The sequence below is a fragment of the Sciurus vulgaris genome, assembly GCF_902686455.1.
Source record: "Sciurus vulgaris genome assembly, contig: HiC_scaffold_587_arrow_ctg1, whole genome shotgun sequence".
In the NCBI taxonomy this organism is placed as follows: Eukaryota; Metazoa; Chordata; class Mammalia; order Rodentia; family Sciuridae; genus Sciurus; species Sciurus vulgaris.
This window is the reverse complement of record NW_027632436.1, coordinates 1,729,507-1,748,051: the sequence shown is the minus strand read 5'-3', so window position 1 is coordinate 1,748,051 and position 18,545 is coordinate 1,729,507. Positions and strand designations below refer to the sequence as shown.

The following is an 18,545-nucleotide window of genomic DNA, read 5'->3' as shown; positions in this document are numbered from 1 at the left end:
AGATGTGGCATATTTATATTGGGATATTTGTGGAGCTGTTTCCGTTTCCTTGCGAATGATGCCAAGTGAGCCACTGCTGGGACCCATGTGTAGTTGTTTAAGAAAGTATCAAAGTATTTTTAAAGGTGCTGTATAATTTTATATTCCCACCAACATATGTAAAGCGATCTGGTTTCTCTGCCTTTTCACCAGACTTGTTTTTTTTTTTTTTTCTTCTGATGAATATGGATTAGTTTCCCACTGAGGTTTTATTTCTGTGTTTGAAGTGGCTAACGAAAAATTTCCAAGTCTTTACTTTCCCTCTTTTCTTGAATGAATACAATTGATCTTCCTGTAGATCTTGTATTCTATATAACATTAAAGTGATTTCTTCCTTGTATGAGCTTTTTAGTAGAATATGATACATAGATAGTTGTGTTGATGCTGGACACAGCTTTCTTTTCCTTCGGAGTCTGGTTTTATATACTTTTCTTAATTGAACTTGATAAAATTTCCAGAATGTTTAATTTTAGTGTGATAAGTTTTCATTACGAATTGTATCAAATTGTGTCCAATGCTTTGTTTTGCATCTACTAGAAAACTATTGATTTAAAAAGAATGATCCATCTTTACATTCCTAGGAAAATTCTCACTTGGTCAAGATGTACAGTCCATATTTTATATTTCCAAGATCAATTTGTTAAAAATTTTAGAGGTTTTGCACAAGTCTTCTTGAGGTATTTGGTTTATAGTTAAGAAAACCTGGGCACATTGGTGCGCATCTGTAATCTCAGGTACCCTGGAGGCTAAGAAGAGGAGGATTGCAAGTTCAAGGCCTAACTCAGCAATTTATTGAGAACTTCTCTCAAATTAAAAACTGCTAGGTATGAAGCTAAATGGTACAGCACTTGCCTACCATGTGTCATGCATTGAATTTAATTTGCACTATAATAAAAAAATAAACTTTAAAAAAGTAAACCCACTTGAGCCTAGACTTAATGGAAATATTTCAGTCAATTCAAATTCTTTAATAGATACAGGGCTGTTCAGGTTATCTCCTGTAAAATCTCATGTAAGATTTTATATTACTAGTCTTTTAGGAAATGTGTCTATTTTATCAATGTCAACGAATTTGTAGACGGAAAGTTGTTGTAATCTTTTTTTATTTCTGTATTTTGAACTTTCATAGGACCTCTAGTGATATTACAGTTGCATTTTCTAAATGCATTCTCTTGTGATCAGAGCATTTAGTTTGCATAATTAGAATCCTTTTACTTTTATTTTAATTTTATTGAGAGTTTTGTGGAGTAGACTAAGGTTTTCCCATGAAAGTGTTCTTCCTTATACCCTGGAAACCAGTAAATTTTGTCCTGTTGTTTTGGTGGAATGTTCCATAAATTAAATTAGGTCAAGTTTGTAACTGTTCAAATCTGTATCCTTGCAAATTTTCTGTTTACTTTTCAATTGAGTGGATTGTTGAGATCTCAAAAAATAATTATGTTATTTTCCCTCTTTTTTCTTATTTTGGCACTGGGGATTGAACTGAATCACATTCCCAGCTCAATTTTGCATTTTATTTAGATACAGGATCTCACTGAGTTGCTTAGCACCTTGCCATTGTTGAGGCTGACTTTGTAGAATCATAATCCTACTGTCTCAGCCTCCCAAGCTACTGAGATTATAGGTTTCCTCTTTATTTTTTATCATTTTTTTTCTTCATGTATTTGGCAGTCTTTAGGAGTGCAATGTTTAAGATCATTTTGTGCTCTTATGGATTGATCCCTTTCTTAAATAACCTTCTTTATTCCTGATATGATGGTATCTACCGAGAAGTCTATTTTGCCCCATAAAAAGTTTTCAAGAGCAGCATCCCTAGTAATAGGACTGAGTGACATTATCATATACCTCCTGACCTAATACAAGGGTAGGTACCTGCTATATAGTCACTTAGTGCATGTGACAGCTCTGACCTTGAGCACATTCTCTATTTAGGGATGGTTCCAGCACCCTCATGTGTTCACATCCTACCCTCCAGATTACTCTTTCAGTGGTGTTGTTTCCCTGCTTATAGATGATAAGATATTCAGGTGGGACATTCCTTGTCCAGTGGAGGACCTCTAATGGAGATCCCAGAGTCTGACTTCAAAGCTCTGTCAGTCACTTTGACCTACTCACAGTGCTCTTCCTGAGGTGGTGAACTGTGGGTTCATGATGTCTTTCCTTGGTTGAAGTAAATATTTTTTTCAAGAAGAGAAGGTCTCAGAGGCATGCCTTAATGTTCACTTCTCTTCTCTGCTGAAAGTCTCATTTGGGTTCATCTTGTTAAGCACTGAGGAGCAGAAGCCAATTAATTGACTGAAGTGCTCTTTGGCTGACCTTTGCATTTGACTTTTGCCAGCCAACTCTGCCCTTTCCCATAGACATCATCATCATTGTCCTTGGAGTTTTCACATGTTTACTGGATAAGGGACTGTTTCTGTGGAATTACTGAGCTGTCTTTCTTCCAATCAAGCCAGCAAAACTCCTTTTGTGACTTCTCTGTCACCATAGGCTTACACAAGAGATTATATTATTACAGCACTTAGAATATCAGTGTTCATGATTCACAGCACCTTTCAAATGTGTGGGCTGGATGGGATGTCCCCATGCATACACCAAGGGCTAATTTCCAGTGGGCTGTGTCTCCATCCAAGGTCACTCATCTAGGAAGAACATGACCAGAGTAGGAACCAGCCTTCTGAGTACACATTCATTACTTGAACCATGCTCACTCCTGTTTTTCTGGGATCATAGAATAGTCAACCCTCCCAGGATGCCCTGCACCAATCCTTCTGTAGGACTGCTGTGTCCTGAGCTGCTTCTAAGTTTATTTTATTTTTCATCAAGAAAACTTTTAAACATTCATGAAAGCATGATAAGATACATTTCCATGTACAGTAGTGTTCAGTACTTCTGGACTGCATGTTTAACCATTTAAACATGTAATACTAAAGCATAAGAATACTTCATTTTTGCATTTTACTTACTAATGTACCTTTATGTTTAATAGTTTGCTTGAATCAAAATTTAGATAAATGCCACACACTGTCATTTGCTGAGCACTATGTTTGTTTATCCCTCTCTTTTCCCTTCTTGTTTCTTTATTTTTGTACAAGGAATTGACCCCAGGGGTGCTTAACCACTGAGCCACATCTGCAGCACATTCTATTGTTTGAGACAGGGACTTGCTAATTTTCTCAGGGCCTTATTAAGTTTCTAAGGCTCACTTTGTTTTGTTTTCTCTTGGCTTTGGTTTTGGTTTTGGTTTTTAAAAATGATGTATTCACATTAATATTTTAAAGGTCAAAAACTGGGTGTTGTTTTGGATCGAAGATGGTGGACTAGAGGGTGACTGCATCTACAGTTGCTCCAAAACCCAGGATTCAAGAAGGGGAGGCATTGAGAGACTTGGACTAAGATAGAACCAGGGGTGAGTCTCCCCGACCCAGCGAAGCTCAGCTGGGTAGCAGACCAGGATTCAAGTGGCTTATTAGAGTGGGACAGGGCAGATAGCATCTCCCCCAGGCAGCTCTGTGCAGTCTGGTGGTGGGCTCCACCCACAGGGACAGATCCTCCAGCCTCTCGGAACAGGCCCCCCAGTGAGATCCCTTCTACACAGAAGCAGCGTGGCCAGCTCCGGCCCGCCCCGCTGTCAGCTCCGGCCCGCCTGCAGGTTGCTTCAGAGACCAGCACAGGGCGTCAAGGACTCTCCCAAGCAGTCCAGCACCCTCCGGTGAAAAGCGCCTCACTAGGCTAGCTTCCCAGGGCAGACCGCCCAATGAGAGCCTCTCGACGCAGAGCCAGCCACAAGTCCCCAAGCCAGCAGAGACATTCGACACGCAAGCAGCTGCTGGGACCAGGGCTGGGCAGCAAAAGACCTCTCCAGGCAGCATTGTACCCCTCCAGCTGCAGGCTTTTTCCATGGGGTGATCCAAGATGGCAGACTAGAGGGTGACTGCATCTCCAGTCACCCCAGAACCCAGGATTCAAGAAGGGGAGGCATTGAGAGGCTCGAACTAAGATAGAACCACTGGATGAGTCTCCCCCACCCAGCGAAGCTCAGCTGGGTGGCAGGCCAGGATTCGAGTGGCTTATTAGAGTGGGACAGGGCAGATAGCATCTCCCCCAGGCAGCTCTGTGCAGTCTGGCAGTGGGCTCCACCCACAGGGACAGATCCTCCAGCCTCTCGGAACAGGCCCCCCAGTGAGATCCCTTCTGCACAGAAGCAGCGTGGCCGGCTCCGGCCCGCCCCGCTGCCAGGTCTGGCCTGCCTGCAGGTTGCTTCAGTGACCAGCACAGGGCGCCAGGGACTTCCCCAAGCAGCCCAGCCCCCCTCCGGTGGGAAGCACCTCTCTAGGCTAGCTTCTCGGGGCAAACCGCCCAGTGAGAGCCTGTCTACACAGAGCCAGCCATAAGTCTCCAAGCCAGTGGAGATCTCCAACCTACAACCAGCCTCTGGGACCAAGGCTGGGCAACAAGAGACCTCTCCAGGTCTCTTTCCCTGGAACCAGTAGCGGGCTAGGGGCAGCGTTCTTCGGAAGCACTGCATTATCAAATTAATCCAAGACTTCTGGCTACTGAATCTGATAGGTGATACACTGGAAATCTACAGGGTCACTATAAGCCAATAGAGGAAATCTACAATATCACAGAGACCCATTGACATCTGACCAATATGAGAAAACAAGGGAAGAAAATGTCCGAAAAAAACCTAGATACTATATCAATAAAACCCAATGATGGCACAGCAAGAGAAATGTCCGAAAGGGAGTTCAGAATGTACATAATTAAAACAATCAGGGAAGCAAACGAGGAGATGAAAGAACAAATGCAGGCATTAAATGAACGCACTAATCAACAGTTAAAAGAGCAAATAACGGAAGCAAAAGAGCATTTCAATAGAGTTAGAGATACTGAAAAAAAAAAACAAACGGAAATCCTTGAAAAGAAGGAAAAAATAAACCAAGTTAAAAATGCCATAGAAAGCATAAACAATAGGATAGATCACCTGGAAGACAAAAGAGCAGATATTGAATACAAAATATTTAATTTGAAACAAGGTTGACCAAACAGAGAAGATGGTAAGAAATCATGAACAGAATCTACAAGAATTATGGGATATCATGAAGAGGCCAAATTTAAGAATAATTGGGATTGAGGAAGGCTTAGAGAAACAAACCAAAGAAATGAACAATCTATTCAATGAAATAATATCAGAAAATTTTCCAAATCTGAAGAATGAAATGGAAAACCAAGTACAAGAGGCTTATAGGACTCCAAATATGCAAAATTACAACAGACCTACACCAAAGCATATTCTTATGAAAATACCTAACATTCAAAATAAAGACATAATTTTAAAGGCCACGAGAGAAAAGAATCAGATTACATTCAGGGGGAAACCAATAAGAATATCAGCAAATATTTCAGTCCAGACCCTAAAACTGGAAGGGCGTGGGAACAACATTTACCAAGCCCTGAAAGAAAATGGATGCCAACCAAGAATTTTATACCCAGAAAAACTTACTTTCAGATTTGACGATGAGATAAAATCCTTCCATGATAAACAAAAGCTAAAGGAATTTAAAAAAAGGAAGCTGGCATTACAGAACATTCTCAGCAAACTATTCCATGAGGAAGAGATGAAAAACAACGATGTAAATCAGCAACGGGAGGAACTAGCCTAAAGGAATAGCCAAATAAAGGAGAAACCAAATCATGTCAAAAAACAACAATGAGTCCAATGTCTAGGAATACAAATCATATCACAATAATCACAATGAATGTTAATGGCCTGAACTCATCAATCAAAAGACATAGACTGGCAGATTGGATTAAAAAGAAAAATCCAACATTATGCTGCCTGCAAGAGACTCATCTCATAGAAAGAGATACCCATAGACTAAAGGTGAAAGGATGGGAAAAAACATGCCATGCACACGGACACAGCAAAAAAGCTGGAGTATCCATCCTCATTTCAGATAATGTGCACTTCAAGCCAAAACTAGTCAGAAGGGATAAAGAAGGACATTACATACTGCTTAAGGGAAGCATAAATCAGCAAGACATAACAATCATAAATATCTATGCCCCGAACATTGGCTCATCCATGTACATCAAACAAATCCTTCTCAATTCCAGAAATGAAATAGACCACAACACAATAATGCTAGGCGATTTTAACACACCTCTCTCACCGCTGGATAGATCGTCCAAACAAAAATTGAATAAAGAAACCATAGATCTCAATAACACAATCAACAATTTAGACTTCACTGACTTATATAGAATATACCATCCAACAAAGAACGAATACACTTTCTTCTCAGCAGCACTTGGATCCTTCTCTAAAATAGACCATGTTTTATGCTACAAAGCTACTGTTAGCAAATACAAGAAGATAGAGATACTACCTTGTACTCTATCAGATCATAATGTACTGAAATTAGAAATAAATGATAGAATAAAAAACAGAAACTTCTCCAATACTTGGAGATTAAATAATACACTATTATACGATGAATGGATAACAGAAGACATCAGGAGGGAAATTAAAAAACTCTTAGAAGTAAATGAGAACAAAGACACATCATATCAAAATCTCTGGGACACTATGAAAGCAGTACTGAGAAGAAGATTTATTTCATGGGGGGCATTCAACAAAAGAAGTAGATATCAACAAATAAACGACTTAACACTACAGCTCAAAGCCCTAGAAAAAGAAGAGCAGACCAACACCAAAAGTAGTAGAAGACAGGAAATAGTTAAAAATCAGAGCCGAAATCAATGAAATTGAAACAAAAGAGACAATTGGAAAAATTAACAAAATAAATAGTTGGTTCTTTGAAAAAATAAACAAAATTGATAAACCCTTAGCCACGCTAACAAAGAGAAAAAGGGAGAAAATTCAAATTACTAAAATTCGGAATGAACAAGGAAATATCACAACAGACACGAGTGAAATACAAAACATAATTAGAAGCTATTTTGGAAATCTATACTCCAAAAAAACAGAAAACCTCGAAGACATCAACAAGTTTCTAGAGACATATGAATTACCTAAACTGAACGAGGAAGACATACACAACTTAAAAAAATCAATTTCAAGCAATGAAATAGAAGAGGTCAGCAAAAGCCTACCAACAAAGAAAAGTCCGGGGCAAGATGGGTTCTCAGCTGAGTTCTACAAAACCTTTAAAGAAGAGCTCATTCCAATACTTCTCAAAGTATTCCATAAAATAGAAGAGGAGGGAACCCTCTCAAACTCATTCTATGAACCCAATATCACCCTGTTACCTAAACCACACAGAGATACATCGAGGAAAGAAAATTTCAGACCAGTATCCTTAATGAACATCGAGCAAAAATTCTCAACAAAATTTTATCAAATCGCATACAAAAATATATTAAAAAGATAGTGCACCATGATCAAGTGGGTTTCATCCCAGGGATGCAAGGTTGGTTCAACATCCGGAAATCAATAAATGTCATTCACCATATCAACAGACTAAAAGTTAAGAATCACATGATTATTTCAATAGATGCAGAAAAAGCATTCGATAAAATACAGCATCCCTTCATGCTTAAAACACTAGAAAAAAAAGGGGTAGTGGGATCATTCCTTAACATGGTGAAGGCCATCTATTCTAAGCCCATGGCCAATATCATTCTAAATAGTGAAAAACTGTAAGCATTCCCCCTAAAAACTGGAACAAGGCTGGGATGCCCTCTTTCACCACTTCTATTCAACATTGTTCTTGAGACTCTAGCCAGAGCAATTAGACAAACCAAAGAAATTAAAGGGATACGAATTGGAAAAGAGGAACTCAAACTATCCCTGTTCACTGATGACGTGATTATATATTTAAAGGAACCTGGAAAAACTCTTAGAACTCATAAGTGAATTCAGTAAAGTAGAGGGTTACAAGATCAATGCTCATAAATCCAATGCATTTTTATACATATGTGATGAATCTTCAGAAAGAGAATTTAGGAAAACTACCCCATTCACAATAGCATCAAAAAGAAAAAAAAAAAAACTTGGGAATCATTCTCACAAAAGAGGTGAAAGACCTCTACAATGAGAACTACAGAACACTAAAGAAAGAAATTAAAGAAAACCTTAGAAGATGGAAAGATCTCCCATGTTCATGGACAGGAAGAATAAATATTGTCAAAATGGCCATACTACCAAAAGTGCTATATAGATTCAATGCAATTCCAATTAAAATCCCAATGATGTACCTTACAGAAATAGAGCAAGCAATTATGAAATTCATCTGTAAGAATAAGAAACCCAGCATAGCTAAAGCAATCCTCAGTAGAAAGAGCGAAGCAGGGGGTATCACAATACCAGATCTTCAACTCTATTACAAAGCAATAGTAACAAAAACGGCATGGTATTGGTACCAAAATAGACAGGTAGATCAATGGTACAGAATAGAGGACACGGACACAAACCCAAATAAATACAATTTTCTCATACTAGACAAAGGGGCCAAAAATATGCAATGGATAAAAGATAGCCTCTTCAACAAATGGTGCTTGGAAAACTGGAAAACCATATGCAACAGAATGAAATTAAACCCCTATATCTCACCCTGCACAAAACTCAACTCACAATGGATCAAGGACCTCGGAATCAGACCAGAGACCCTGCATCTTATAGAATAAAAAGTAGGTCCAAACCTTCAACTTGTTGGCTTAGGAGCAGACTTCCTTAACAGGACTCCCATAGCCCAAGAAATAAAAGCAAGAATCAAAAACTGGGATAGATTCAAACTAAAAAGCTTTCTCTCAGCAAAGGAAACTATCAGTAATGTGAAGAGAGAGCCTACAGAGTGGGAGAATATCTTTAACACTCATACTTCAGATAGAGCACTAATATCTTGAATCTATAAAGAACTCAAAGAACTCTACACCAAGAATACAAACAATCCAATCAACAAATGGACTAAGGAAATAAACAGACACTTCACAGAAGAAGATGTACAAGCAATCAAAGATATATGAAAAAATGTTCAACATCTCTAGTAATAAGAGAAATGCAAATCAAAACTACCCTAAGATTTCATCTCACCCCAATTAGAATGGCGACTATCAAGAACATAAGCAACAATAGGTGTTGGCGAGGATGTGGGGAAAAAGGTACACTCATACATTGCTGGTGGGGTTGCAAACTTGTGCAGCCACTCTGGAAAGCAGTATGGAGATTCCTCAGAAAGCTTGGAATGGAACCATCATTTGACCCAGCTATGGCACTCCTTGGCCTCTACCCAAAGGACTTAAAATCAGCATACTACAGAGATACAGCCACATCAATGTTCATAGCTGCTCAATTCACTATAGCCAGATTGTGAAACCAACCCAGATGCCCTTCAGTTGATGAATGGATAAAGAAACTGTGGCATATACATACAATGGAATATTACTCCGCCATGAAGAATGACAAAATTATGGCATTCGCAGGCAAATGGGTGAAATTGGAGGATATCATACTAAGTGAGATAAGCCAATCTCAAAAAACTAAAGGACGAATGATCTCGCTGATAAGCGGATGAGGACATACTGGGCGGGGGTAGGAGGGGTTAGTGTTAGGGTTAGGGTTAGGTTTAGGTTTAGGGATAAGGAGGATGGTAAGAATGGAGTAAGAAAGGAATGTATATAGGGAAAAGATGGGTGGGAGGGGAGGGGGAAGGGAAAAAAATAACAAAATGAATCAAACAACATTGCCCTATGTAAATTTATGATTTTTAATTAAAATTTTTAAAAAATTAAAAAAAAAAACTGGGTCTTGTCAGCCTCACTATTCTAAAACCAGTAATCCTGTGCTGAACTCCTCCTGGAGGTAAGTCTTAAGTGGTGGGAACAGAAATTTTCTTGTAGTAATAACATTAAGAGGTCACTTTGGTTGGCAACAGCTGGTACTAGGGTGTGCGTAAACAACCATTTGCCTTTGACACAAAATTCCTGGGGCTAAGGCTTATGTTGAAATTGCAATTAATAAAAAAAAATTGTACCTTTCTGCCTCAGCATTCTAAATTGGGTTGCTGAGATTACATGTGAGTTTTTAAATTTATTTTGTGTATAATTTACAACATATATGTGGTTTTGAGATGTATATTCATATATATATATATGAATATACATGTAATCTTCTGAAATATTTCCTTCTGGAAAAATCTCTTTTTTGGTAGCAGATCCTGAGTCATTAGTTCCACTGGGAAATATTTCCACCCCCTACTCTATCCCAGACTACATGTCTTTTAAGAAATCTTTATGAAATGTGGACTTTTTTATTCATGCAGGCTTGGTCACTGAGAAGCCTAGGACTTTTTTGTCTGGTGTGTAGTTTGATGGGGTGTTCAAACTTGATGGTCACCAATGGAGCTGAGAGTGTCTTCAAAGATTTGTGCTTTCTTTTCTTAGGTCTATATTGGAACAGAGGCCTGTAAAGTATATTTACTCTCTTTACAAAGAAAGAGGTTGCTGATTGACCATTTGGTGAAAGAAAAAAATATCACAGCACTGAAGTAGAACAGAACTTTGAAGGAGTTATATCAAGAAAACCTGAAGATACATTTAGCATTTGACAGTAAGTTGTTTGTTTGTGTGTGTGTGTGTGTTTGTGTGCATCTGAGTCTGAGAGAGAGAAGCAAACCAACATTTCAATATACCCAAATATTAAGACATGAGACTTAAGTAATGTGGCTTTGAGTTATGCATTTTACAAAATCAGATTAAGATGGCCACGATACTCTTCCAGGCTGAAGATGAATCTACTTGAAACTAATTTGTGCATTTGGCTTTGTTGATTTCAGGGGAAATAAGGAGAGTGAAGTTCAGCCTTCATATGGAGGCACAGTCATAGACACCATTAAAAAGCAGAATATTTGGTATTCTGGGTAAACATTTGGTGGCAGGCCAGTCCACCTTTCTTCCCAGAACCTTTCTCCTTTGATTCCTTTTCTGTCCATCTAGCCAACCTGTCATCCCTGATAAGCTTGCAGCTCTCTTGAGCCTACATTCTTCTAAGTTGTCTTTGCCAGTCCAGATGTGTCATGGGTTCCTCAGTGATTTTTCTCATGAGTCTGTCAGTTCTGGCCCCAGACCCTCCCTCTTTATTCTACCCTATCATCTGCATTCCACTGTCACCTCTAGTCACTTTCATCTTTGGGAACTTTTGTTCTGGATGATACTGGCCATAGTATTTGGGCTGTGAGTTCAGGGGTCCCTAAGCTCCACCCTGAGCCCCACCACTTGGAAGTTGTATAAGCTCATTTCCTTTCCTTGCTGTGTTTTTATCAGCAAGAGGAAATAGGTGATGATGGGACCTGCCTTGTGGAGGTGACGAGTTGGTAGCCTGCAGTGTGGGAATGTGCAGTGTGTGCAGAAGCATGACAACACTGCTTTCTGCTGCAACCATGACAGCTGACACCACTATTGCTAATTGAGTACCCAGCATTCCAGCATTGGTGGGAACAGGTCACAGGCCTTGGGTTTAAGAAGGGTTTGGCATGTGAAAAAATGGAGCAATGTGGCCAGTGACCACCTCTACAAAGCTTATTGTGCACTGAAGCCTGGTGTTTAGTGTACACTAGCATTTACAGGGACACCACATGAGGGGGTAAGGGGCAAGATGAAGGCCAGAGAGGAAGGCAGAATCTTACCCATATACAATAGCCTCTCACAGAAAGGTCTTGTTCTACCTCCTATGTATTATAAGCTTTTTCTTTTCCAGTTAGTCACAAAAGGCCAATTTTTTAATTGTTTTTATCATTCAATGGGGGAAATGCCACTATTCACAAAGATCAGTAGCTTTAATAGGTGTACTTCTTGGGGACAGATGTGGAATCATAATGAGTATCAATAGTAAATACTGTTAGTGCCTATCATGATATAAGGACTTTTGAAAGAAAAAAAAACATTCATTTCTTTTCAAAGATTTTCAATTTTTTTAATGTATTATTTTAGTTGTAGATGCCACCAATACCTTTATTTATGTGGTTCTGAGAATTAAACACAGTGCTCACACATGTTAGGAAAGCTCTTTACCACTGAGACACAACCCAGCCTTGAAATGTTCCCTTTTATTTGAAGGGGGTGCATTTTCTTCTTCACACCAAATCCCCATCTTCCTTGAAACTCTGATCAAGAAGAAATCAAACCTGACACTCAACTTGTCCAAGCACTGAGGCTGGTAGGAATGGTAGTCAGATAGCACTACTAAACTCAGTCCAATGTCAAAGAACTAGTTAGACTGTTTTAGATTGTTGGAATATTCTGACTAAATAACTTTCTCTACACTAATTAATCTAGAATTCACCTCCCTACAACTTCTATCTACTTGTCTCATCTCTACTCTCTGAAGGAAGGATCAATGAATTTCTTTCTTTGATATAATTTGGGAACTACTTATATTTGTGGGTAGAAAAAAAGTTGAAGTACATGTCAAGAGCCAACATAATCTAACATTAAATATCAAGTGGAAATAGTACCTTGTCACCAATCCTATGAAACACAACCCGTACTTAAGTTTACAGTGCACCAATCAGAACACTGCCTCTCCATTACACAGGGGGAAAAGGCAATTTTACCCGATGTTACATGATCACTGTCAGACACATCAGAAACTCAGCATCATCATACATGCTCCTAAGAACATTAAACAACACATTGTCACTTCAGTACTCATTCTTCACGATACCATGAATTACAAAATGCAAACTCCAAAAATGCAATATCACATGATGTAAGAAAATTGGTGCCAGCACAAAACCTTAGGCATAACAGGAAACGAATATACTAGAAGTAATGCTATTATATACTCAAGAGTACACTAGATAAATTTTCCACATAATCATGTAACTATAAAAAGAATAGGAATTAAAAAATAAGAACATAAAAAATTTAAAAGTAACAGATACATTTCATATTTGATAATGTAGGTAAAATTAAAAGTCACTATTAACTTAAGATATCTTCATTTTATGTGATAGGAGGACATGGGGGATGGAAAGATAGAATGAAACAGACAGTATTACCCTAGGTGTATGTATGATTACATGAATTGTGTGAATCTACATTGTATACAACCATAGAAATGAAAGTTGGACCCATTCGTATATGATGAATCAAACTGCAGTCTAAAATTTGTTTTAAAAAATTTAATAATAAAGATTTCTTCCATTTCTTTTCAAAAAAATTTTCTTTTACCTTCAGCTTCTCAGAAAAATAAGCATATATTTCTACCAAAGCTCTCCTAAGGAACCTATAAGTTTCTAAGTTATACATAAAAATAATTAATGACTGTGTTTTCTACTATGAATTACAGTAATAATGAGTTAATTTATTTTCTCTTCAGTCTGTACCTAAAGTAATTATATATTTTGTATTGATAGCATAGATTGATATATGCCACCATAGTAGCATAGAAGCAGCAGTGTTCTGAATTGACCTGTATTAATCATCTTCCACTGGCAATATCTTCAGGGGTAAAGAATGTATACTTAAAAAAAAAAAAACAAAGCAAAACAACTGCCAAATGACTGCTAGGGAAAGTGTCCTGCAGTAGAGGAGAGCAGGAGGAAATTCATCATCTGGGCTATTGTCAGTGACAAATACATGATTAAGTTTCATGTTTTTTTGAATTTCCAAACTTGTTTCATTTTATAGCAGAGACCTCTGACTCAACAAATACTTACATGTTTATACTGTAGTCAGTGAATTAAAGCCAGAGTTTTCCAGGACAATCTCCATTTTTCAACATAGAAATAAGACAAAACCCAGAATCCTGGATTTATGAACTCATTTATTCACTATAGATTAAATGTGGTCCTTTGCCATAATAGAGACATATTATCAAGGAATGGTGATGACTAAAATATAAAACACACTCTAAGTGAGAATGGTTTAGATGAAGCATTTAACATCTGCCAACAATAATCACCTAATATGTCCCGACCCACAAGACTGAAAAGGGAACCTGGAGGATTGGGAGAGACAAGAGACACGAGAAATGGAGACAAGACAAAAGGCTGATCAAGTCTCATTTATTGGGGGAATAAACCCAGTTAATATCAAGTAAAAAAGCCAATCAGGGGAAAGCTCATGAAGGCAAAACTTGTCGGCACACCAGAACTCAAACAAGGAAGCATACTTGGCCAGTCATGGAGCACCAAGCAATCTAGCCTGATACACACCTGGTATTGTCTGACAGTTACATGTGCAGGAGAGGCAAGCCCTGCCAGCATCTGGCAGGCACCATCTTAGCTCAACATGTGGCGAGGCGGGGGGCATGGCCTGCTGGCTCCGGACATTAATACAAAGTTTTAAATTTGGAAGAGACCTTGAAAGTCATCTATTCTTTTTCCATATCATTGATGAAGAAGCAAAGGTAATGTACAGGGAGCAGGAAGTCCCTAAAGATCACCTGTTAAACTGCTCATCAGTGACACAGCCAGGACTATAGAGCTGGGCTCTCCCTTCTTCAAGCCCTGGTCCCTTTTCTTGATTAAAGAATTAAGTACAGTCCAAATATTTATAAAAAACCATGACAGTGCTAGAGAGATTAAGAAATGAAATCTTATTATAAGTGCAAAATTGATATTTTATATATCAGACCAGCAAGAACTTTGATTCTTATAAAAAATTATTAATGTGCATATTTTAGGCTTCATCACTAAGGTTAAGGACAATTTATAAAATATGACTTTTTCTTCCCTTCACATACATAACCTTTTAATTTTTTTCCTACTAAGATAGACTTAAGTACATTCAAATTCAGGATAGTCTTTTGAAAATGTCACAATTTTTAACCAATTTGGGGAGTAAAACCCCCAAAACTTGGAGATTCATAATCTTTTATAGGTATGAGTATCTTTAAAACATGAAGTAATTATCCCAACCCAGTTTATGCCCTCTGCCTGTCTTTTTCAGGCTTCAGAAATTTATTAAATTATTTGAATGCAATAATTATTTCCCCTCTGAGACTTCAATACTAGGCAACAAAAAAGTCTGTGAAACTTAACTGCCCAACAACTTGTAAAATGACTCAACTTGTAAGCCATTTGATGAACAATATCAATTCCCACATTAAAAAATAAGTAGGGGCTTTGGTTGTGTCTCACTAGTAGAGTGCTTTCCTAGCATGTCTGAGGCCCTGGATCAATCCTCAGCACCAGTTGAGTATTTATAGCACCAGTTGACCAGTTGGTCAGTTGAGTATATTAACAGTTTTGCAGAGCTTTAAAGCAGAGAATCCAAATGTGTGCTAGTTTCTGTGTCAGAGTGACAGCTTGACGGTGTGCTCTGTGTGGTCATCATGGGCAGGGTGAAATTTGAGGATTGAGATTCAGAATTCAAACACTGTGGTAATTCTGGTCAAGTCTCATGGTGAGTGGATAATTAGTTCAGGGTGCTGCCATGTCCATTCTCAGGGGTCCTTTTATGAGTGTTAGGTGAGGAGGTTGCATGTGGTAAGGTTGATAGGAGACTGGGTCTGGTGTTCCTGATATTATTTGGAATGTCCACATATGTCCAGGTACTCGTTGGTTTATTTTTTTATAAGTGAATGCACATAAATTATTTATCAGTTGTACCTGATGGTGTCTTCAGGCAGATGGTGGTGAGTTAATGGTACAAGCAAGGTGTTGAGCCATCTATCTTGACACTTTTACTCAAAATGGAGTAGCTATGGTAAATTATTTTTCTACAAGAAGGAGTAATTCAAGTTGAGGCACAGCCTGAAAACTACTGTTCCATAAACCATGAGATGTGTAGAAAAGTCTCAAAGAAGGTTGTGTGCAGATGCTCAAAATCTAAGAATGCATAATCCAGGGACTTGAGTTCATGCCCTAAATTTTTATGGAATCATATTTTATGTTTTTATTGATGATTCACATAACATAAATTTTAACATTTTAAAATATATGTATGAATGTCTTTAATGTATTCACTATCAGTTCTTTTGAGGATGGAGCATTTGTGACAATTCAAGAGATGCAGATATCCTAGTGCAGGCAGAGGGTACAGAGGACCTCAAACAGGAAAAGGCACAAACAGGACAAGGCACAAACAAACAAAGCCGTGAGTGCTCCCACCTCATGCACCTAGTTTTGAGAATTTGGCCTCCTCCCAGATCTATGTACATTTGAGGAAAAGCAGGTAGGCAAGGATCTGCTTGGGCCTGCCCCTGAGAAGTGTTCTATTGACCTCTCAGGTCAAGGTGGGACTCTTGTTCTTCTAGATGCCTCTGACACTGTCCTGACTTGACCTCAGCTTGGGGTGGAGAGGGGAACTGGGAGACTGTTTGCCTTTGGCAGAACCTGGGGTCAGTGTTTGTCTGAGGGTAACCTCATCCCTGCCCCTCCACTCTGGGTCTCCAGTAAAGCTACACCCATCACCATTCTTGCTAGTAAAGGTCCTGGAACAGTGTAGAGGCAGGGGTGGGTGAATCACCTCATGTTGCAAAAGGCACATGTGGACTTTCCAGGGCTGGGATCCCCTGTGCCTGAATCTTCTTCTCCACAAGATAAATGAGGCAAACGTCACACATACAGGAAAAAAGCAGCAGAACTATCTAGACTTTTGCAGTGCATGAAAAGTTGAGGGAGATGCCTTCCATGATGCCCACTTTCTCCTCAGATCCACGGGACAAACTGCACTTGTGAAAAGCAGTGTTTTCAAAATTCTCTGAACATTCAGCAACAGGGGCTGGGTAGGGGCAGGACAATAGTCAAGGTGGGTAGAGAAAAATGGTGGACCCTATACAAAGCCAAGTAGAGCTATGTCTAAAGCTTTGGGGCCTGATGGATCCCACAACACCACATCTGCCTTGAAAAGCACATGGAGGAATGGGTTAGGGCTTTACCCACACTCCAAGCAGCCCCTTGAGTTCACTTCCAGGTAACCCCCAAAGCACAGAGCAAGTTACACAAGACACCCTAAAAATGAACAACACACAGAGTTCCCCCATCCCCATGTCATTTAAATTAATCTGGTTGACCCATAGAAAACAACAATATATATTTAGTTTTTCCTATGTACACATATATAGATTTATTTATGGAACCCACTTCTCACCTTTATGATGGTCGGAGCTGGGGATGCTAGAAGAGGTGAAAATAAAGGGCTCAGAGAACGTGAAGGAAGTGGAGAGGTAGCAGCAAAGAAGGGAATGGATCCCTTTCTTTCAGATAGGGAGTACAGGAGCTCCACTGACACTCATCCTCCACACCCAGCTGGTAGGAGGATGGTGTCTGCAGGCAGTTTGAGGCACCCCATTTGACAGCTCTGGTAGCCCCACTGGCTGTTGAAGGAGGAGTGAGGGGGGTAGGGTAGGCAGCAGGAGTGAGGGTGTTGGGAACTGGGAGAGCCATGAGAAGGAGTGGTAGGGCTGGGTAGGGAGGAGAAAGTGGCCAGCAGTGTGGCAGAGCTAGGATCATTGTTGCTTTATTGATTAACCCAATGAAATCCTTTATGACATATTAGACATTTCTGATTGGACTGCTTTTGTAACCCCCTTTTTTTTTTCAATCTTACAGTCCTTTTGAAGATGTCCAGGATTTTTACAATTGTAACAAAGTTTATGGGGGAGTTTAAAGCATTAGTCAGTAAAGCTGCTTTATGAGTTTCAGTTCCAATATTTTGGCATGCCTTTAATAAATCAGAACATGCAGTATCCACTTTATGGCAAATAGATCTTATTACTTACTTACAATCTTGGTTGGCATTTACATAAGTCAGTTGTTTAGTCAGAATATTGGCAGCTTCCAAATTGTCTACTTGTCTTTCAACAACTTTACTCAATTGGTTAAGAAAATTATTGAAAGGCTCTCCTGTGACTTGTCCAATTACAGCAATGGACTTGGAAGGATTCCACGTGTCTCGGATCCTCCTCCGTGCTTTACAAACTAAGGTTCTAATCTGGCAATGGCAGCTGTTGGCAACTGAGCTTATTGTTGTAATGTCCTTCTTAGCCCCTTGCCAATCAAGCCATCATAATCAATATTAACATTGCCTTGAGCATTATCCTCAGCTCGAACACAGGCTAAAAAAATCTGTATTTTGGGCAGGAGAAGTAACCATTTTCACCAAAGGTTTCCAATCATTGGGAACCAAGGCATAACCATTACCCAGCACCTTTTTCATATTAAGAGTGAAAATTACTATTTTTTCCACTCTCTGACATCATTCTTTTTAATTTTTTTAAACACAGCAAAAGGCAATTGTTCACATTCTGACTGATTAGCATTATTTAATCTAATTCTGCAGACAATCAAAGTATGAGTTTTTCCCTCTGCAGATGCCTGCCTGAGACATTCAGATAAATAAGACTGGACTGGGGAAGGAAAAGGAAGAGGGAGAAGAGTAGGAATGCAAGGAGATGGCTGAGAAAAAAAAAAAGACTTCAATCTTAGAGACTACTGGAGAAGCTTGTAGCTCTGTCAATGCTATTTTTGAGATAGGATCTCAATAATAATACCAAGCCTGTAACACAGATACAGGAGCCCTGGTCTCCTCATGCA

General features: G+C 39.0%; 1 long non-coding RNA gene across 4 annotated transcripts in view; it reads left to right on the top strand.

Moving 5' to 3' along the window:
• Positions 1-16,070, top strand: part of LOC306652595 — a 696,764-nt gene extending 680,694 nt beyond the window's left edge. For all 4 annotated transcript variants that reach the window (XR_013761485.1, XR_013761486.1, XR_013761487.1 and 1 more), the window contains 2 exons: positions 15,500-15,559; positions 15,991-16,070. This is a non-coding gene — a long non-coding RNA (uncharacterized lncRNA). The remainder of the gene's footprint in view (positions 1-15,499; positions 15,560-15,990) is intronic.
• Positions 16,071-18,545: the final 2,475 nt, after the last annotated feature.